General features: G+C 39.6%; 1 protein-coding gene across 2 annotated transcripts in view; it reads left to right on the top strand.

Moving 5' to 3' along the window:
* Positions 1 to 22,461, top strand: part of FYN (FYN proto-oncogene, Src family tyrosine kinase) — a 266,012-nt gene that overhangs the window by 12,775 nt on the left and 230,776 nt on the right. For both annotated transcript variants that reach the window (XM_049771190.1, XM_049771188.1), the window contains exon 2: positions 22,139 to 22,186. The gene's annotated coding sequence lies outside the window, so the exon portion shown is untranslated. The remainder of the gene's footprint in view (positions 1 to 22,138; positions 22,187 to 22,461) is intronic.

Here is a 22,461-nt window from a genome sequence, read left to right as displayed (position 1 = left end):
CATTTCCGCGTGTCCTCTCTTATTTCTTGGAGAAGAGTTTTATAGTTGCCTTTGTACAGGTCCTTCACATTTTTAGTCAAGTTGATTCCAAGATATTTGAGTTTGTGTGGCACTATTGTGAAAGGGGTTGTTTTCTTAATGTCCATTTCTTCCTTATTACTATTGGTGTATAGAAAGGCCATTGATTTTTGTGTGTTAATTTTGTAGCCTGCCACCTTGCTATATGAGTCTATTGTTTCTAGAAGCTTTTTGGTAGAGTCTTTAGGGTTTTCTAAGTAGAGTATCATGTCATCTGCAAACAGTGAGAGCTTCACTTCTTCCTTTCCTATCTGGATTCCCTTGATATCTTTTTCTTGCCTAATCACTATAGCGAGTACTTCCAGTGCTTTGTTGAATAGGAGTGGTGAGAGAGGACAGCCTTGTCTTGTGCCAGAATTTAGAGGGAAGGCTTTCAGTTTTTCTCCATTGAGGATAATATTTGCCACTGGCTTGTGGTAGATGGCCTTAACTATATTGAGAAAGGTTCCTTCCATTCCCATCTTGCTGAGAGTTTTGATCAAGAATGGGTGTTGGACCTTATCAAATGCTTTCTCTGCATCTATTGATATGATCATGTGGTTTTTATTTTTCTTGTTGTTGATGTTGTGTATTATGTTGATAGATTTATGGGTGTTAAACCAGCCTTGCATTCCTGAGATGAAACCTACTTGATTGTAGTGGATAATCTTCTTAATGAGGCATTGAATCCTATTTGCCAGGGTTTTGTTGAGGATCTTTGCATATGTATTTATCAGCGATATTGGTCTGTAACTTTCTTTTTTCGTAGCATCTCTGTCTGGTTTAGGGATCAAGGTGATGTTGGCTTCATAAAGGCTATTTGGAAGTGTTTCCGTTTGTTCAATTTCATGAAAGAGTCTTGCCAGAATTGGTAGTAGTGATTGGTAGTAGTGATTTAGAAAACATTTTTATGGGGGCCGGAGAGATAGTATGGAGGTAAAGCGTTTGCCTTGCATGCAGAAGGATGGTGGTTCGAATCCCGACATCCCATATGGTCCCCTGAGCCTGCCAGGAGCGATTACTGAGCGTAGAACCAGGAGTAACCCCTGGCCGCTGCCGGGTGTGACCCAAAACCAAAAACCAAAATAAAACAAAATTTAGGGTGAGATGTTGAGTAAATAGGGCAGTGGTGAGAGGTATGTGTTCTGGGACCCAATTGATTGTGGCATTTTATGGCTTTTCTAGTGCTACCAGACATAGTTGTGGAAATCCTGGACCTCTAAATACCACTGGGTGTTGCTTCTGATACGATCCTGCCCCGATGTCCAGAAAGAACACTGCAAAGGTTTTACCTGCTTCTTGTTCTTGAGCCATTGACTCAGTTGACTGAATATTGCCTGGGAGGGTCTCTGGGACCCTGAGCACTGTTTGGAATGTTTCCCTCTCCAATGATGAAATGTATTGTGAGGAACTGAGGAAATGGCTCAATGGCTGAACCACTTGGAATATAGGAGCTCCAGGTTTGATCCCTGGTATCAGATGGTTCCCCTGAACACAGCCAGGAGCAACCCCAAGCAAATATGGCCTGTTTCACAAGGAAATTGTCTTTTGCCATCAGGTTTTTGCTAAGATTTTTTGTTTTTGTTTTTGGTTTTTCGGCCACACCCGTTTGATGCTCAGGGGTTACTCGCAGCTAAGTGCTCAGAAATTGCCCCTGATTTGGGGGGACCATATGGGACTCTGGGGGATCGAACCGCGGTCCTGATCCTTGGCTAGTGCTTGCAAGGCAGACACCTTACCTCTAGCGCCACCTCACCAGCCCCTTTGCAAAGATTTTTTATGATCAGATTTTTTTTTTTTGATACCAGGTGTAGAAAGCAAAATGTTTCAGAATCCAGAGGCTGTGGAGAAGGCAGGTGCTCAGTCACTCCCCACCTCCTACTTTCTTGACCTCTACAAAGTGCAGTTAGCTGAGTCTTCCAGATTTTGGTTTTCTTAGCTTTGGCTTTGGGAATGTCTTCCCTCTCTATGCATTAATTTTGTTAGCTTTATAGTAAACAAAAATAGCTGAAGAATCTCAGGGAAAGGGAGTTCTCTCCTAGATTTAAGGGCCTGTAAGTAATGCTTGAATTCTGTAGCCCACTCAGTATGGATTGAATCTTTAAAAAAGTGAGAGAAAATCAGTTTTATAATTAATTTTCTATGGGTGGAGGAGGCCCTCCTCTAGTCATACCAGTGACAAAAACAAAAAACAAAAAAACAAAAAACAGTAGTGCAGCTTGAAATGGCAATACTGGCTGGCCATTTGCCAAGAGTCTTCTCAGTTACCAGTGAAAATCTTAGAGATGCTTCATTAATGGCTTTCCCGCCAATCTCTCACCTAACTGCCAGGTTTACTATTTCTGAAGGACGGAGAGCAATAGAATGATTGTGTGACCTTTTCAAAGAGGGCAGGTGTTTCTTTCTACATGCAAGGCACTGGACTAGTCCAAGTGGTAGTTGGTGAAATAGTCTAGTGGTAGTAGCCTCAGGTGCATTTGGGGGCCTTAAAGTGCTTTCTGTTGTTGCCCTTCCAGAGGAAGCTGAATGATTTTTTTTTTCTGAAAAGGGGCTGTAGACAAACCATTTGGGAAACCAACTGCAGCAGCCATAAAAAAGAAAAGGTAATGTTGTATCTTATTTGAAAGGCTCCTATATGGTCTTTGGGCAGCAGGAGTGAGACCTTTCCTCCTTTCTTTACTATCCAGGATCTGTGGCTTTTCCTGCCCACCTTCCTCACCTTTGCCTTAGATATGGAAGATCACAGGCCAAAGTGTCTTTTCTTCGTTGCTGGCTTATGGTGACATCAATTCTTATGTTTAGCCAATTTGTTCATTTTCAGTCAGTTGTGTACATGTCAGTGTCAATATTGCTCTTTTTCAGTGGCAAGCTTCTGGAAGGCTGAAAGTGCATTTTGGTCTCATTTGCTTTGTTCCATGTAATACCTCAAGAACAGTGCATGTAGAAGATGCATGTTGATTTTGATGCCAAACATACAAGTTGGGAAGACTTAAAAATGTTGTCAGTTCTTCTAGAATCAGCTGCCTATTAAGAAAATTGACATTCATAGGTAATGTTAGGTTCTCCATATGGCGACATCCTCAAAGCCATGGCTTAGAATCTTGATTTAAGGGCCCGGAGAGATAGCACAGCGGCGTTTGCCTTGCAAGCAGCCGATCCAGGACCAAAGGTGATTGGTTCGAATACCGGTGTCCCACATGGTTCCCCCCCCTCCCCCCGTGCCTGCCAGGAGCTATTTCTGAGCAGACAGCCAGGAGTAACCCCTGAGCACCGCCCGGTGTGATCCAAAAACCGAAAACAAAACAAAACAAAACAAAACAAAAGAATCTTGATTTTAACTCACAGTGATTTATGTTCTAACTTATGGGGCAATTTGCAGTTTAGACCTTGGAGCTCTCCCTGTTCAATTTTAAGCCACCAAGTTTTGGATCATCTCTTTTAGCAACCAATACAGAAACCATGTCTATTACTAGCTGTTGGTATAACTGGCCTTAACCTTATTCAGTATATCTCTTTTTGTTGGTGCTTGGCAATGATTGGATGGATGCACCTTTGGAGGAAAGCCTCTTGGATTGATCTCTTACCCTACCTGTTCACACTCCAGAGTGTGGTCTTGCAGTTCCCAATAAAGACCCCAGGTCTCCGAGAAAAACTGCTTTTTTGGATTTTGTTTTTCCATGACTAAGCTATCTGCTTCTTGGGAGTGGAAGTTCCTGAATCTGTTTTATCTCCTTAACCATGTGTGGATTATTTTCTGAAATAAACAGTATCTCCTCAAGTTTTTCTCCTTGAAAACTAGCTGAGATGGTGGCTAACTAGAACTACTTGTCACAGTAGCAGAACCAGGCCATACTTAGTGACAGTGGGATGACATGCACCTTGAAGGCCAGTGAATGGATGGTATCTTCTAGACCAGGTCTTCCCCACATGAAGTGGGAATGGGGTGGTAGTCTGTAATCTTCCCTTATGAGGAAAAGAAGCAGAGAATGTATTGTAGTCCCAAGAGGCAGATTGAGATGAATTCATTTTGATTAACTTCTTTGAAGCAACAGAAGCTTTAAAGGTTTTGGTTTCTTCCCCTCCATATCTAGTCAAATGAATGAATAGGGAAACAGAATAACAGCATCTGAATACAGCTAAATAGTAAATGTCAACTTCAATTTCTCATTTAGAGCTATATTTTAACAGGATACTGATAGAGAATTGAATTACTTGTATTCTTATAGCACCACATTTTCTTTGAATTAATTGTTACTTAGGATACCTGTGCTAAATTCATTTTGAATGGGAAGTAGGATGATCTATTACCTAACAGTACAGAATTGTCCACCATATATTCCAAAGTGTGGTTGATTTTGGTGTTTTATTGCACAGCTAATGGTAGTTCTTTGAGCATCCGAGAAGAAAGGATTTCTTTGCCAGATAGCCTCAGGTCAGTGAAAAGTATTTGAAATTTAGGTTTTTCTCTACTGAATTTGCTATAATTCAAGACAAGCAAGAAAACCCCCACGTAAATGGGCAACTTAACTTTGATAAAGGAGCCAAGAACTTGACATGGAATAAAGACAGTATCTTTAACAAATGGTGTTAGAACAATTGGATAACCATGTGTAAGAAACTAAAGATCAATCCATATCTCAAACGCTAATTGACATAAAAGTCAATTCAAAGTAGATAAAAGATCTTGAGATTAGACCCAAATCCATAAAATTCATTGAGGAAAACATAGGCAGAACACTCTAAGACTTAGAACTCAAAGAAGTCTTCAGTGATAGGATGCTATAGCATCAAACCTGAATAAACGGAACTATATCCAACTAAAGAGTTTCTGTATGGCAAAAGAAACATGAGCTAAAATTAGAAGGCAGCTAACTGAATGGGAGAAAATTTTTGCACTGAACACATCAGATAAAGGTTTGATATCTAGGATATAAAAAGTACTCACAAAGGTGAATGCCACAAAACCTAAAAACACCATCAAAAAATGGGGAGAGGAAATGAACAGACATTTCTCTAGGAAGACCAACAAATGGCCAACAGGCACACAAAAAAATGCTCATTATTACTTATCATTAGTGAAATCTAAATCAAGACAACAATAAGATATTATTTTATACTAGTGAGAATGTCACATATCAAAAATACTGGGAACAGGGTTGGAGTGATAGGACAGCAGTAAGGGGTTTGCCTTGTACATGGCCAACCTGGGATGAACCTGGGTTTGATCCCTGGCATCCCATGAAGTTCCCTGAGTCTGCCAGGATCGATTTCCGAGCGCAGAGCAAGGAGTAACCCCTGAACCCCGCCAGGACCAACCCCCACCCCCAATACTGGTAACAGTCTCTATTGGTGGGAATGTGGTGAGAAAGGAACTCTCCATCCATTGCTGGTGGAAATGCGGTCTGGTCCAACCTCTATGGAAAACAGTATGGAGGGTTCTCAGTAAACTCAAAATTGAGCTTCCATATGACCCAGCAATATCTTTTTTATTTAAAAAAATACTTTTTAGGTATCTATTCCCAGTACATAAAATGGTTCATCCAAAAGAATGTATGCACACTATGATTCATTGCAGCACTCAGTACAACAGCCAAGATTTGGAATCAATCTAGATTGACAAATGTACCATGAAGATGTGGTAAAAATATACAATGGAATACTACATAGCTGAAGGAATGATGGAATCATGCAATTTGCAGCAACATGGATGAAACTGGGAAATATTTTGTTAAATTAAGTAAGCCAGAAGAAGAAGTATAAATAACAGAATGTTATAACTTATATGTGGTATTTAGAATAATTGCATAAAGAAATGCAATGGTCTAAATGGGAGTAGTCTAGAACACCCTTGGCTGCAATATATAGTGAGGAGAAGGAAAGACACTTAGTGGAAAAGGAGAAACACAAATATGAAAGGATGGGAGCCAGGAACCAAGCGGTCTTGGGTGCATTGGTAATGTTTAAAAAAAAAGGACAGAACTAAATGTCCATGCCAAAGGCAACAACTATGGCATCAAGAGACCCAAACTTTAAGAATCTAAACTTAAGGGCCCGGCGAGGTGACGCTAGAGGTAAGGTGTCTGCCTTGCAAGAGCTAGCCAAGGAAGGACCGCGGTTCGATCCCCTGGCGTCCCATATGGTCCCCCCAAACCAGGGGCAATTTCTGAGCACTTAGCCAGGAGTAACCCCTGAGCATCAAACGGGTATGGCTCGAAAAACAAAAACAAAAACAAAAACAAAAAACAAGAATCTAAATTTAAAATGTGCCTGTTATAATGGCAGGCAGGGGGTCAAGGAGGGTAGTATGGGATGTATTTGGGAACATTGATGAAGGAAGGGGATTGGCCCTGATTCATTGTATCTCTGAAACTCAACCATGAAGGACTTCATAAATCACAATGGTTTCAATAAAATAAAATAAATAAAATGATTATCATAAAAAAAGAAAAGAACGTGTTTGATCCTTTATTCCATATTATAAAGGTATCAGTGAGTGAGTAGTAGAAATAATAGTCTCACTAAGGTGGAGAAGCCCTTTTTTATTCAACCTTCATGTACTAAATAAAGCATGAATTTATGAAGAGATTCATTTACAAGTATAATTCACAAGTAGTTACCAGAACACTCAAATAAAGGGGGAATCCAGTTAGCTCTTTTTAATTACATTTCATCTCTCTTTGACATTCATACAAGGATGATACTGCACTTAAAATGTTTTAAAACCTGCTGTTTCTTAAAATGCCTGGTAATTTTGAGAAGGAACTCTAGTCTTGCTTTAAAAAGCCTACTTTGGTGAGGTGGGAAGTTGCATATTGGGATACTTTTTATGTATTTTCCTCTAGAAAATTAATATTACTCTTTGAACATATCTTATCAAAACATGGGTACAGCTCATATTTTTCTTCATCTGTCAGTGAGAGCAAAATGAATTAGGAATGAGGGAACCACAATATTCATTAAAAAGCCCTAAAATAATTGTAGAAACTTTAAGTATTGATTTATTATTTGGCAGAAAATATTTTTAATACTTGGGGGGAATCAGTGAACTAGTTCTACTAAAATCTCAAAGCGTTTTTTTTTCTTTCTTCTTTTTTTTTTTTTTTTTTTTGGTTTTTGGTTTGTGGGCCACACCCAATGACGCTTAGGGGTTACTCCTGGCTATGTGCTCAGAAATCACTCCTGGCTTCGGGGAATCATATAGGATACTGGGATTTGAATCACCTACCACTGTGCTATTGCTCCGGCCCCGAAAATCTCAAAACATTTCTAAAAATTACATACACATTGGAGCAAGAATAACTTTATATGCAGATTTAACAAAAATGATTTAAGGTTTCTTAATTTAGTGAGAGCAAGTTTGTAGTTTCACAAAATTTGTATTATACAACCCCCTCACAAATTTCTATTTTCTGTGTTAGATTTTTGGAATTTACAGTGACATTTATAATCATGAGGTATTTTAGCTGGGACAGAATGAATTTTATAAGTTTTATTTTGATTGCATAAATAGATGAAAAAATCACCTTTAACATTATTGTAATTGATGTATTTTTTAAAAAAAAACAAAACACCTTTAATGTCATTATAAAATTAGAATCATTTTACTATGAGTATTTTCTCCTTGTTATGAAGTCAACACATTAGAGAGAGCTATCACTTAATTTTTGGTAAATATACAAATAAAATCAGAACTAAAGGTGAACCAAAATTAGAATAGTAGGTAATGTATTCTAAGAGAATTGCATGCTTCCCAGAGGCCTGTATTAGTCAACTTTTCTTAGTTGCATGTTTAAAATCATCATCCTTAGGTACAGTCTTCATACAGGAACTGTTAATAGTTAAATTAGTTGCTAATGTATTGCCAGAATCCAGCCCGGGTGAACAGGCCTGAAACAGCCATCATGAAGATTAAGAAAACAAGACTGACATAATAGAGAAAAGCATGGGGCTAGGGGCTCCCAGCCTCATGAATTGAAAAACCCTGACTGTCTTCCATGTACAGTATTAATTGTTCAGGGGCAATCAACATAGGAAGAAGGGCAGATACCTAGTCAAGCCTAAGTGGGTTTTTCTCAAAAAAAGGGAGGTGTCTGAATTGAAGAGGAAGCTAATGCAAAGTCTCTGGATTGTCTTCCTTTAAGAGAGGTTGCAGAAAAAGGGTAAACACAATAGAGCATTCCTTACAGGTGCTAGTGTTCTGGTAATTTAGAAATTAAGAGCCCTTAGATCACCTTTTTCACCCCTCTCCTCAGTCTATCAACTCTTAAGCTAAACTTATTTCTTGGATGTCTTCATATCTGACAATCCTTAGCAGATTTTTGATTTTTGATGTAGGTAATGGATGATATTGGCTGTGGCTGATATAGTGGACAATAACTATCCCTTTGTGCAGTTTATAAGATTCAACCTAGCTCATTACATCTGCATTTCTTAGCTCTTTGTTCTGAAGAGGGCTATTGCAAAGTTAACTAGCAAATCCACACAAAAAAGAAAAGTTCATGACAATTGTGTCCTAAGAACACTCAGGCCCATTTTTGTAAAGGTCTGTTTTTTTCATGTGTTTCATGAATATGTACCTAACCTGTAACATTTTGTTTCCCATAAGCCCAAATGACTTGGGTTTAGTGTCAATCATTCTGTAGCCTAGTTCCCAGCATCCACTGTCTTGCAGAGGGTTGGCAAATAGAGATAGGAAAGAGTTAACAGCCCTTAGTTTGCATATCCAAGTGCTCTTTTCTTCATTGATCAATATAATGCAAGTCTTTTGTTTGTTTGTTTGTTTTTTTGGGCGACACATGTTGATGCTCAGGGGTTACTCCTAGCTATGTGCTTAGAAATCGCTCCTGGCTTGGGGGACCATATGGGACACCAGGGATCAGATCAAACCCAGGTCCATCCTGGGTCCATCTAGGTCCATCAGGCACATGCAAGGCAAACACCCTACCACTGTGCTATTGCTCTGGCCCCGATGCAGGCCATTTATGAAAGGGAGGTGCTTACGTAAGCCAGATGTTCCCAGACTTTCTTAGAATACCACCTCCCTTTCAGAAATAATCACTAAGCACACCTTCTTGAAACTCTACCTTTAAGACAATAAACAGAAAGTGCCTTCCAATTGTATCTGGTGTTACTGCCCCTGCCTACATTATTCTAGGGGTTGTGGCTTCAATATTACCAACTTTGGGAAGCACTGATTTATGCCATGATTAAAAAGGGGCAGTAAAAGAGATGGATTCTCATTAGTCCCTTTGCAGACTTAATCATATGTTAAAGTGAAACCTCATGACTGTGCAATTTTCTCATCCACTGGTAGACAAGACTAAGGCAGATGTTGGAAGTGTACTATGAACATCACCAAACCCAATCTTAGCACATTTAAGTAGCACTATTAAGAATAGCACTTTGATTTTAGTTTAAAAATGTTTTTAAAAAAGTTTTTTTTTTAATAAAAACTTTAATTCTAGCTTAAAAGCATAAGAATGAAAAGCATGGAGAGATGCTTAACCTCCCAGACTGCTTGTATGGTAGTTGTTATCTAATACTTTCATAGACCAGTCAGAGGATAAGGCCATTTCTTCATCACATTTCTTCCTCTGCTTTTCATCATCCTTTTTCTACTAAATTGTATTGACTTCATTGCTGTTCTGTTCCCTTTTCTATTGTCTTTTCCACTTCCACTTTCCTGAATTGTTTAGTGAGATTTTTTTTGTTGTTGTTCTTATTTTTGTGCAATACCCAGGGCACACAGGGCTTACTCCTGGCTCTGCATCTGGGAATTACTCCTGGCAAGCTCCAGGGACAATATGGAATGCTGGGGATGAAACCTGGGTAAGCCATATGCAAGGCAAACACACTTTCTGCTGTGCTATTGCTCAGGCACTAAGTGAGCTTTTTAAAATTCAGCTGAGATTTGATTCCCAGGTGAAACCCTCAATGTGTGCCAATTGCAGTGGAATAAAGTCCAACTTTTCACCATGGCCCAGCAGGTCTGTCAGCCTCTTACTCTTGCCCAGCTGGCCCCACTGGATTCTGCACTTTCATGGGGCACATACCTTAGCTGTTTTCTTTGTCAATGTCGGCATCTGAGAACTGCTTAGTGTATGTTCTCAAAGAAATGACTAGGGTTTACTTTTGAGTTGGTGAAGGAAAAAGAGAAGGAATCTCTTGTTCACCTCTGCAATAAGGAAATTGAAGCTTACCTCTTTGCCCTAAATATTATTTCTATCTCTAATAATAAACTTGGATAGAAGGATATCCTCCTTAATAGCAGAGGTGTTCAGTACATTTCTGATCCCAATATTTTTTCCACTTACAAGAAATAAGATTTTTATTGGGTTCATTGGGGGGAATGTAGGAATTGGGGCATAGGATGGTGGTAAAGGCATACTTTGAAGTCATGATTTTGAGACCTAGTTGTTTTCTAACATTACACTTTCTGTTGGATTTCTTTTTGAAACATGCTGCTGCTCAGTTTTATCATGAATGTCTTTCCAAAGACAGCAAATGGTTTTTACACACTATGACATCGTTTCCGTGGCAACTAATGTATTTTTGCAAAGAGAGACTGATAGAAGTAGGCTAAAAAGGACAAATACTGGAATGGCACAGTGTGAAATGTGGGGCAGTATGTGTTGTAGTAAAGATTTTTTTCTTGACTTCTTGTTTAGGAAAACCCGTATAACTAGATCTCGCCATTTTAACTCGTACTAATAATTTTTTACTGTACCCCACACTGTCTAGTATTCTGCTCACACCCTTCCTTTAGTTCTTTCAAAAAGACACTTTTCTGTTGCTGTTGATAGTAATAGAAAGGATTGTCTGCTCTGTACTGTCTCCACAGCATTCCCATGAGGCTTCACCTTGATATCCAGTTGGTCACATCCTAGTTTTCTAATGCAATGTACCTAATGCAATATACCTCTTACTTGAATACTAATATCTAAGTATATATTTTAGATAGTTCTACAATTCTGGTTAAAAATGAAATTAGTAAATTAGTAAATCAGTGGCAGATGGATTTCATCAGTGTGGAGTGAAATGTAGACACTACCTCATACCAACATCTCCCCTACTGACCAATTACAGGTTACCTTGCTCTGTGTATATGAATCTACATGGATTATTTTTGTTATATGACAACACCCACTTCTGTCTTTATAAATGAAGTCCAGGTAGTAGACAGTTAAGTCTATTTCCTAATTAAGAAAGAGACACTGGAATCAGGGATACAGCTCAAAGGGCTGACTGCACATAGGCTCCACATGCTGAAGGCCCAGATTTTACTCCTTACACTGGCTGATTTCCCAAGCACTATCAGGAGTAACCCCTGAGTACTGTGCCAGGAATATTCCCTGAGGGGGTGGAGGAAACAAGGAGAACCAAGGGATAGATTTTAAGATTTTAAAATAGCCAGCCACTTTATATAGAAATGCCTGCTCCTCATTCATTTGGGAGTTAAAGTAAACCATGGCATGCTACTTTATCTGGGGGGAGGGCAAACCCAATGACGCTCAGAGGTTACTCCTGGCTCTGCACTCGGAAATCATTCCTTCAGTGCTAAGAGAACCAAGTGGGATACCAGGGATCTGCTGACAAAGCAAGCACCATATCCTGTTTTCCCGGCTATGATACAGAGTCTATACTTAGATAGTCTTTCAGTACTAGGTCAGTAGGGAGAGATGTTGGCCTGGGGTATTTTTCACTCCTGACTGCTGAAATCCACCTGCCACTGATTTACTAAGTTCATCATGCATGTTTGGGATGCTTCCCCTTCCTGATTGCTTTGTTAGAAGACAATTGTCTGCTGTCAGTTATGAGGTACATGATGGTGCTCTTTCAGCAGCATAATGCCATTTCCTTGTCTCTGGAGAGAATACATGGCCAGAAGGGAAAATTCAACTTTCTAACAGGACTCTATATTAAAAACCTAGGTTACCTTTTTTATGGGGCAAATAACCATTAATATAAAAGGATGTGAAGGAGGAGAACAAAATGTACTCTAGATTGGTTGTGCCCTGTGATGCCCTCCCACATGAGTGTCCAATTCCCATGTTGTCTTTATTGCCCCCTACCTGCCTAGGCCCTTTTTAAAAAAATTTTTTTTTTCTTAAGGAATTTCATGCCAGGTAACTGACCCTGAACTTGGGCTGGATTTGACTTAACTGCCATCCCTGCCCTAGCCCCAAGTCTCTCCCTGCTATGGGCATCCAGACAGTGGTAGGTCACCCTTGCTGCTCTCTGGGATTACGATGAAAGACTCATGTGAGTGGGAGGATCGAGCACTCAACTGGGAGCAGAATGAATGGCGGGAGGGAAATGGAGATTTTCCTGGGGGAAACAGGGAATGCTAGCCCACAACAAAGGCCTTTGTCTCCACTGTCTTGTCTGTGGGGCATAGCTCAGCTGTTGGGCACAGAGGAAACTGGGGTGACCCTGAGTGTGAGTGGGTCAGCACACTGCTCTGCATGTCTATCCACAGCTGGTCCAGCCTCGGAAAGCCCTTTGTGAGACATGGTCTATTCCCCAATCTTGAGGCAAGGAGCCAGGGGCTGCTACTCAGAACATTGGGGAGCTTTTGTGTGCTCTGTATGAATCTGTTTTATTTGCAAATGAGGCAAAGTCTGGTCCTGCCTGGTCTTTTTTTGTGCCTTAAAGCCCAAGTTTAGAATAAGCCAAGGAACACTGCTCTTGTTGATATGATTAATAGGGAAGTCACTGTCAAATGATCATCTTATCCTCCATGACCACTGGCCTCACACCATGCATGGTTCCAAGCATCTATCTCACTTTAATTCCAGTTGAATAGAGATGCAACTGCAATAGAAAAGAGCCATTCAGAAGTGCCTATGTGAAGATGTGCTGAGTGTCAGGTGTTTGGCAGGTCAATGAATATTTTAAATCTTTTATATGGAGTCAGAAGCTGGGAATAAAGATATTTTTGTGTCAAGGGAAAGGCTTATCTTATTTCTCTTTCCATCTTGGATCTCTTAAAAATCATCAAATAAGGCTCCTAATTGTGACTTGAATCTGGCATCTGTCATGGCCCTTTGTAACCTGTGATCCACTTGTCACCAATGCTTTGAAACCCAGTTACAGTTCTAAAATCAAAGGACAATCTGTATCATGTGACAAGTGACAGCAGACTCTCCAGAAGGGCATCTTAGATAAGTATGTACAACTAAAGAAAAAAGGCTGCATGGAAAGGAAAAGTCAGTTCTGTCTGTGTAACTGCTATGTAGTATTATATGGCTGTGCCCTGAATTCTGCCTGCTCCCCTTCCCTGATGCAGGAACCAGTAGTAAAGAGTGATATTAATTTGTCCTGAGAGCAGATCCATTCCCTTCATCATGGTTAGTTTTGCAATAGTCACTTCAGTCACTTCTTACCCCAGCCCCTCCATCAGCAGAGCCAGTACCTCTCACACTGCCCCTAGTTGGGTTCTAGGCAGCCTGATCAAGGCCAGCCACTATCCAGCTGCCATTTTTACAGGAGAGGTAGGAAACTGGTTTTGCATCAAGTTTTGTAAAAACACACAAGATCTTGAGTGGAACCACAGGAAAACAGTAGTGGAAAGGATGCTTTGTCCTGAGAGTCATCTATTAGAAAAGATAATACTTAGCCAGTAAGTTGATGAGATTGGATGATGCTGTTGGGTGCTCTTCAATGTATGTATCGCTTTTCCTGGGATAGAAGTGGATCAAAAATGGACCAGTGAGTGCTAGAGTGGACCCTGACTGGCAGACTTGCCCTTCCCTGCCAGTCTACTGCCAATCTCCCACATCTCTGCCCCTTGCCACAGCATTTATCTAGTCTCTGAACTTGTGTTATAGGCCCTTTTATTAGACTTTCCTCTGCCTATCTTGTCCTGTCACTGGAGAAACCCCCAGAGTCTAGGAAATGGAAGTGCAATAGAGGCCAGAGAGAAGGTGAGATCAAGAGTGAGAGTTCCAAGTTGAGGGCTCTTCATTTGCATGTAACATTTTTTCTGAAGATGAAGGATTTTCATCTGTGGGTGTGGGCTGAGGCAGGGAGGTTTATCTGGGGTAGAGCCTTGTCCGTGGTGTACCTTCCTTCAGTCAGCCAAACATTGGTAACATTTATGGAAGTGACTGGGTTACTTCAGTCATGTTGCCCAGCTTGAACAGTAGCTGCCTCTTTCTTCAGAAAGAACAAGAGCAGGGGCTGGGAAGGTGGCGCTAGAGGTAAGGTGTCTGCCTTGCAAGCGCTAGTGTAGGACGGACCACGGTTCGATCCCCCGGCGTCCCATATGGTCCCCCCAAGCCAGGGCCGATTTCTGAGCGCATAGCCAGGAGTAACCCCTGAGCGTCAAACGGGTGTGGTCCAAAACAAAAAAAACCAACCAAACAAACAAAAAACAAACAAAAAAAAAGAAAGAAAGAACAAGAGCATGGAAAATATTCTAGTGCCTACACGGCCACAAGTGAATTCATAGTCAAACTGTGAGAAATGTCCGTTTGATTGCCATTGCACACAGATACAATGGAGGGGTGTACCGTAAACAGGGTCCATTTCATCTGAAAATTTTCCTATTCCCCAAATCAAGATTTAGAATAAAGAGGAAGGAGAATAATAGGCCCTTTCTTTTTAACAACTTAAAAAAAGATTTCAGAAACATTTTTCATTTCAAATTTTTATTTAAATGTTGGGCCAGGCCCATGGTGCCCAGAGTTTATTCCTGATGCTATGCCCACTGATTACTCCTAGTGGAGCTTGCAAGACCTTATGTAGTTCCTTGGATTAAAACTAGATTGGCTGTATGTAAAACAAGCATATACTCCCTCTCCCATTTTATTTTATTTCTTTTTTTCCATTTTAGGCACTGTGGTTTGCAATATTGTTACCATCACTTTACTTCCTTTCTGGATCCAGTTCTTGTCCAGAGTGATCATTTTCAACACTCATTGTCATAGTGATCCCTTCTCTGCCCTAACTGCATTCTCCCTGCCCCGCCTCCATGCCCATTTATGACAAGCTTCTTCCCATGAACTAGTCCTCCTGGACCTTTTCTTATTCTCTTTGGATATTATTATCATACAAAATGATACTATGAGTGCTACCACCATAATCAGTTTTTATGTACTATTTTACTTAACATTTGAGGAATTTAGAAATACAGTATTTTTAAACAACAATTTCTTTAAGTTACAACAGTGTTTTTGGTTACAACAATGTTCGTAGTTAGATTTCAGTCATCAAAAGTACACCACCCTTCACCAGTATAATTTTCCTGCCACCAGTGTCGCCCACTTTCCTCTTCCCCATACATTGCCTGTCTTCTGGACAGGCATTCTACTTCTTCCTCTTAGTATCATTGTCATGGTTGTTGTTAATGCAGTTATTTCTCTTACGGCGCTTATTACTCTTTGTAGTAAGCTTCATATCATTGTATGTATAGTCCTTCTGGCCCACATCTCTGTTGTCTGGGTATTATTATCATACTGTGTTTAATATTTTTTCTTAAATCCCACAGATGAGTGAGACTATTTTGTGTTTGTCTCTTTCCTTCTGACTCATTTCACTCAGCATGATAGTCTCCATGTCCATCCATGTATAGGCAGATTTCATAACTTCATTTTTTCCTAATGGCAGCATAGTATTCAATTATGTAGATGTATCACAGTTTCTTTAGCCACTCATCTATTGTTGGCATCTGGGTAGTTTTCCAGATTCTGTCTTATAAATAGTACTGCAATGAATATAGGAGTGCAGAGGACATTATTGTATTGTATTTTTGTGTTCGTAGGGAGTCCCTAGGCATGGTATTGCTGGATTATATGGGAGCTAAATTCCAGTTTTGTGAGGAATATCCATATTGTTTTCCAGAAAGGTTGATGGCATTCCCACCAGCAGTGAATGAGAGTTTCTTTCTCACTGCATTCATGCCAGCACTGGTTGTTCTTGTTATTTGTGATGTTTGCCACTCTCTGGTGTGAAATGATATATCATTGTCATTTTTTTTTTTTGCATCTCCATGATAACTGGTGATGTGGAGCATATTTTTCATGTGCCTCTTGGCCATTTGTCTTCTTTGAGGAAATGTCTATTAGTTTATTTGATGGGGTTAGATGTTTTTTCTTAAGTTCTGTCTGTACCTTGTATATCTTAGATATAGCCCCATATCTGATGGGTAAGTAGTTTTTTCCATTCCCATTCCATTGGAGAAATTTTGTACTTTAGTCAATGTTTCCTTTGAAGTGCAGAAGGTTCTCAGTTTAATGTAGTTCCATTTATTTTCCTCTGCTTCCACTTGTTTGAACAGTGGTGTTTTCTTCTTGAAGATGTCTTTAGTTTCAATGTCATGAAGTGTTTTGCCTATATTTTCTTCTATATACTTTATAGTTTCAGGTCTGATATATAGGTATTTAATCCATTTTGATTTGAACTTTTTGCCTGGTGTTAATAGAGGTCTGAATTTACTTCTTTTGCATGTGGTTGACCAGTTGTCCGAACACCACTTGGTGAAGAGACTTTTCTTGCTCCATTTTGCATTTATTGCCCCTTTATCAAAGATTACTTGACTACAAGTCTTGAGGACATTCTCTAAATATTCAAGACTATTCCATTGATCTGTAGATCTGTCTTTATTACAATACCATGCTGTTTTAATGACTATTTGCTTTGTAGTACAATTTAAAGTTGGGGAAAGTGATGCCTCCCATCTTTTTTCCCCTAAAGGTTGCTTTAGCTATTTGTGAGCATTTATTGTTCCAAATGAATTTTAGGAGTTTTTGATCTACTTCTTTGAAGAATGTCCTGAGTATCCTTAGAGGAATTGCATTAAATCTGTATAATGCTTTAGAGAGTATTGCCATTTTAATTATATTAATCCTCCAAATCCATGAACAGGGAATATGTCTTCATTTCCTTGTGTCCTCTTTTATTTATTGAAGCAGGGTTTTGTAGATTTTCTTTGTAGAGGTCCTACACCTCTTTAGTTGACTCCAGTGTATTTGAATTTCTGTGGTGCTATTGTGAATGGGATATTTTTAATGTCTATTTCCTCTCTATTATTTGTATAGGAGAAGGCCATTGATTTTGTATGTTATTTTGTACCATACCACTTTGCTATATGAATCTATTGTTTCTAGGAGCATTTTGGAAATGTTTAGGATTTTCTAAATATAGTATGTCATCCTCAAACAGTGAGAGCTTGACTTCTTCCTTACCTATTTGGATGCCCTTGATATCTTATTCTTTCTCAATTGCTATGGCTAGTACTTACAGCACTTTTTTGAATAGTAGTGGTGAGAGGGGCCAGCCTTATCTTGTATCAGATTTTAAAAGAAAGGCTTTCTGTTTTTCTCCATTGAATATAATATTTACCATGGGCTTGTGGTAAATGGCCTTAACTATATTGTGAAAAGTTTCTTCCATTCCCATCTTCTTGAGTTTTTATCATGAATGGGTGTTGGACCTTATCAAATACTTTCTCTTTATTTATTGATATGATCATTGGGTTTTATTTTTCCTTTTGTTGATATGGTATATTACATTGATAAACTTGTGTAGGTTAAACCATCCTTGCATCTTTGGAATGAAACCTACTTGGCCATGGTGTATAACCTTCTTGATGAGGCATTGGATCCTATTTGCTAAGATTTTGTTCAGGATATTTGCATCTGGTTATCAGGGATATTTGTCTGTAGTTCTCTTTCTTCGTGGAATTTCTGTATGCTTTTGGTATTGGGTGATGTAGCTTCTTAAAGACTATTCGGGTGTTTTTCTGTTTCTTCAATTTCCTGGAAGAGCCTGACAGGATTGGCAGTAGGTCCTCTGGAAAGGTTTGAAAGAATTCATTCGTGAATCCATTTGATCCTGGGATTTTGTTTTGGGGAAGACTTGATTACCCTTTTAATTTTCTCAATAGTGATGGATCTGTTCAAACATGATGTTCATATTATCTTGGATCAATCTTGGGAAGTTATAAGAGTCCAAGAATTTATCCATTTCTTTCAGGTTCTTTTGCTTTTTGGCATAGAGTTTCTTAAGTTACCTTTTGTATTTCTATAGTATTTGTAGTAATCTCCCCCTTTTCATTTCTAATTCAGTTTATTAAGTTTCTCTCTCATTTTCTTTATGAATTTTTCTACTAGTTTATGGATCGGAACTATAGCGCAGAAGTAGGGCATTTGCTTTGCACACAGCTGACTTAGGATGGACCTCAGTTTGATTGCCATCATCCTATATGGTCCCCTATTCAGGAGCAATTTCTGAGAGCATAACCAGGAGTTACCCCTGAGCATCACCGGGTGTGGCAAAAAAATAAAAAAAGCAAACAACTCTTGCTTTCATTGATCTTCTGGATTGCTTTTTGGATTTCCAATTAATTAATTTCTGCTCTAAGCTGTATTATTTTCTTTTGTCTATCTATTTTTGGTTCATTTTGTTGATCACTTTATAATTTTATAAGCTGTGCTTCCTGATGAATGTTTGCAAAGTTATATATTTTCCTTTTAGTACCACTTTATCTTTGTCCCACAAATTTTGATAATTTGTGCCTTTATTCTTGTTTGTTTCCAGTAATCTTTTGATTTCCTCTCTGACCCATTGCTTGTTCAGTAGTGGGCTGTTTCATTTCCAGGTGTTAAAAAACTTTTTCTTTGTGTCTGTTATTCTTTTCCTTTTTTTTTGGGAAAGGGGGGTCACTCTCGGCAGCACTCAGAGGTTACTCCTTGCTTTTTGCTCAGAAATCGCTCCTGGCAGGCTCGGGGGACCATATGGGATGCCGGGATTCGAACCACTGATCTTCTGCATGCAAGGCAAATGCCTTTGCCTCCATGCTATCTCTCTCACCCTGTTATTCATTTCTAATGTCAGTGCATTGGATATGAGAAAGCACTTTGTACAATTTCTGTCTTCTTTATTTTATGGAGATATGTTTTATGGGCCAGCATGTAGTCTTTTGGAGAATGACCCATGTGCATTGGAGAAGAATTTGTATCCAGTTTTCTGGGAATGGAGAGCTCTATGTATATCTGCTAGACCAATTTCTTCCATTGCTTCTTTCAGAGCTAGTATATTCTTTTTTTGGGGGGGTGGGAGGGGTTCATACCTGGCAGAACTCAGGGGTTACTCCCCGCTCTACGCTCAGAAATTGCTCCTGGCAGGCTTAGGGGATCATATGGGATGCTGGGATTCAAACCACCATCCTTCAGTGTCTAAGGCAAATGCCCTACTGCTGTGCTATCTCTCTGGCTCCAGAACTAGTATATTCTTGTTAGGTTTCAGCCTGATTGACTTATAATTGGGTGACAAGGCACCATTAAAGTGTCCCACTATTATTGTCTTGCTATTGATGTCTTCCTTTAAATTTGTCAGCAGTTGCTTAAAATATTTTGTTGGTCCCTTTAGAACAGCAGTTTTTTGTTTTTGCTTTGTTTGTTTGTTTGAGGGGCTACACTGGTGATTCTCAGGGGTTACTCCTAGCTATGAGCTCAGAAATCGCTCCTGGCTTGGGGGACCATATGGGACTTTGGGGGATCGAGAGTGGTCCGAACTAGGCTAGCACAGGCAAGGCAGATGCCTTACCATTTGTGCCACTGCTTCGGCCCATAGAACTACAGTTTTTTAAATATATTTTATTCTATGAACAAAATCTATTCTCTATTCTTGATGGAGTGTCCGTGTGGGTTTTTACCATTAGGTCTTTCTGTTTCATTCATCCCACTGGATCTTTCTCTGAAATAATGGAACTTGTGCTTAAAAATATATTTCAGTCTGTGTGTGCTTGCCTAGAATCTTTGAAGTGAAAGCTGTGACATCCTTCTGGTTAATGGCTGCAGATGATGCCTGTATGTGCTCTCTTTATAGTTTCTCCATCTGTTTAGGAAGCCTAAGAAGGACATGGGGATGCTAAAGATATGGTAGGAGACAATTCCCTGTGCCAATAACTTCAACTGGATTTTCTGTTGGCATTTTTATTTTAGTTGCTATAGTGCTCTATGAGCCTGAGTTGATCCTGGTGCCCTGAGCACAGTTGTTCCATGTGTAGAAAGAAGTTACACTTTTTCACCATTTGGGGGAAAGGTAGCCATGATTCCTCCAAATTTATTGTTGTTTATTTTTTTATGTTGCTTTGCAAATATATTCACTCTCTAAATTAAAATGACAGTGTGCCCAAACCTCTAGAATTGAAGCCAGATTTCCACTGTTTGTTCCCTTTGGTGAAATACTTGCATTCCCCTGAACTACTTCTCATGATGATTGGTAGGAAGGACAGTTAAAAGTTCTAGTCACTATGTACCTAAAAAATTACTGTGAAAGTTTTGGGGTTGGAGAGATAGCACAGCGGCGTTTGCCTTGCAAGCAGCCGACCCAAGACCTAAGGTGGTTGGTTCGAATCCCGGTGTACCATATGGTCCCTTGTGCCTGCCAGGAGCTAATCCTGAGCAGATAGCTAGGAATAACCCCTGAGCGCCGCCGGGTGTGGGCCAAAAATCAAGAAAAAAAAAAGTTCTAGTCCAGTAGAAGTGACCAGATCCTACCAGATCTTTGCCTTGTGGGTTAGCTACAAGAAAAAGAACACATTGGTGGCTTCTTCTTGGTTAGGGTATGACAGCATGTTACTGAAGCAAGAAAGAGATTGGATGATGTGGGCTGCTTAAATATGGGTTGTGTTGGCTGATTATCAGCAGGTTTTCTCTCTGCAGTCCCACACTGTTCTCTTGCATGTCTGCAGTGAGTTCATGATTTGAATACCCATCTGTAGAACACAATATGTGAGTTTCTCATGCTTTCTGCCCTGGTCATTTTTTCCTTTTTTTTTCTTCCTATGAGTCATCTTTGATTAAAGAAAACAAAAGATTTTACTGTTAATTACTCATAATTTCAAACAGCTCAGAAACTTGTGTGTGTGAGAGAGAAAGAGAACCACCAGCTGTTGGGGACTGGTGAGGGCACTCCCAACTTCAGACTGCTTTTTTTGTTTAGGTAGGGAGTAGTTTTGTTAGTAGGGGGATAGTCATTTATGATGGAAATGTCTTAAACCACAGACAAGGAAGAAGATGCAAAGAATCATATTGAGAAAAAGTTTCAGTTTTTACTAAGATAGGAAAATGAACTTCTGCTTCTATTTCAGATCCTTGAACCTTTTACTTTCTACCCTAATATTATTATCAACATAATTCCTTTCTGCCATTTCATTGTTCTCTTTAGATATCTTATGGAAACTAAAGCTTTGTTCAAACAGCTAAAATGGCAAATAATAAATGATGTGGCAGATTGTAGGCATGAGTAATTGGAAACCTGCCATCCTAATCTTGGCACTTTGAAGATCTTTGTGTAGGGGGCATGGGTGCAAGCAGAATTGCCACTCAGTTTAGCCAAGGGATTGGCACGAGAATTTAAGGTAATCCTGGGGCTGTAGTTCCATGGACAAGTTGGTGCAGGCTGGTGGGTTGGCAAACATCCCAGAGAAGGGAACTCCAGCTGGTGGGAAATGGGGGTATTCCAAGAAGTCTATTTTGACAGTGAAGCCCACTCACACACAGACAGAAAGTGGGGCAGATAGTTGCTGGAGATTAGGAGGGAGATTTAAGCCAGTGAAAAGTTGAAGAAGATCTTAGATGACTTCTTTTAGAGGAGTTAGGGGGGCAATTTTTGTCATACCTGGTGATTCTCAGGTCTTATCCCTGGCTCTGTATTCAGAAGTCACTTCTGTCAATGTCAAGGGGACCTTAAACAGTGCCAAAGGTTGAACCAGATGGTTGACTCTGTGTAAGGTAGGAAACTCCTTAACCCCTGTACAACACTCTGGCTCTGAATGCTGTATTTTTAAATATTTTCCAATTACACTCTGAAAAGGGTAAAGGTGTGTGTGTGTGTGTGTGTGTGTGTGTGTGTGTGTGTGTGTGTGTGTGTGTGTGTGTGTGTGTGCATATATGAGATTTTCAATGGCAGGTGTTTGTGGCAACATGACTTCACAACATTCATGTGAAAGAGGAAAAAAAATTGTGGGCAAATCAATTGTGGGCAGCCAATGGAAATTCTATGATGGTGCTTTGTGGGTGTTTTATAGGTAAAGAGTGCATCTCTTTTTATGTCTTTTTTTTTTCCTTAACAGATTTGTTTGAAGAAGCAGGATGCTGATCTAGACGTGGAAAAAGAAAACGTAAGTTGACAAGTTTTGCACCAAGAGCATGCATCTAATAAATTAAAAAGGGTTTCCCAATGGAATATAGGGCTGGTCTGATATGAATTTGGGATTGTGTCTCTGTGTGGAGGTTTTATAAGGTCTTAAGTGTGAATTGAAGTTGGAGCTGGTACAGGAAATAGAATATTGCCAGTTTGTTGAGATGAACCTGCTTCCACTTGCCCCTTTCTTAGTTGTAAGACTCCATTTTGATATTTGCAGGGACATATGTTTTAGCTATAAGATATGCTTCC

This window comes from Suncus etruscus, chromosome 4, assembly GCF_024139225.1.
Source record: "Suncus etruscus isolate mSunEtr1 chromosome 4, mSunEtr1.pri.cur, whole genome shotgun sequence".
In the NCBI taxonomy this organism is placed as follows: Eukaryota; Metazoa; Chordata; class Mammalia; order Eulipotyphla; family Soricidae; genus Suncus; species Suncus etruscus.
The sequence above is the reverse complement of the archived record's forward strand: the minus strand, read 5'-3'. Positions and strand labels throughout refer to the sequence as shown.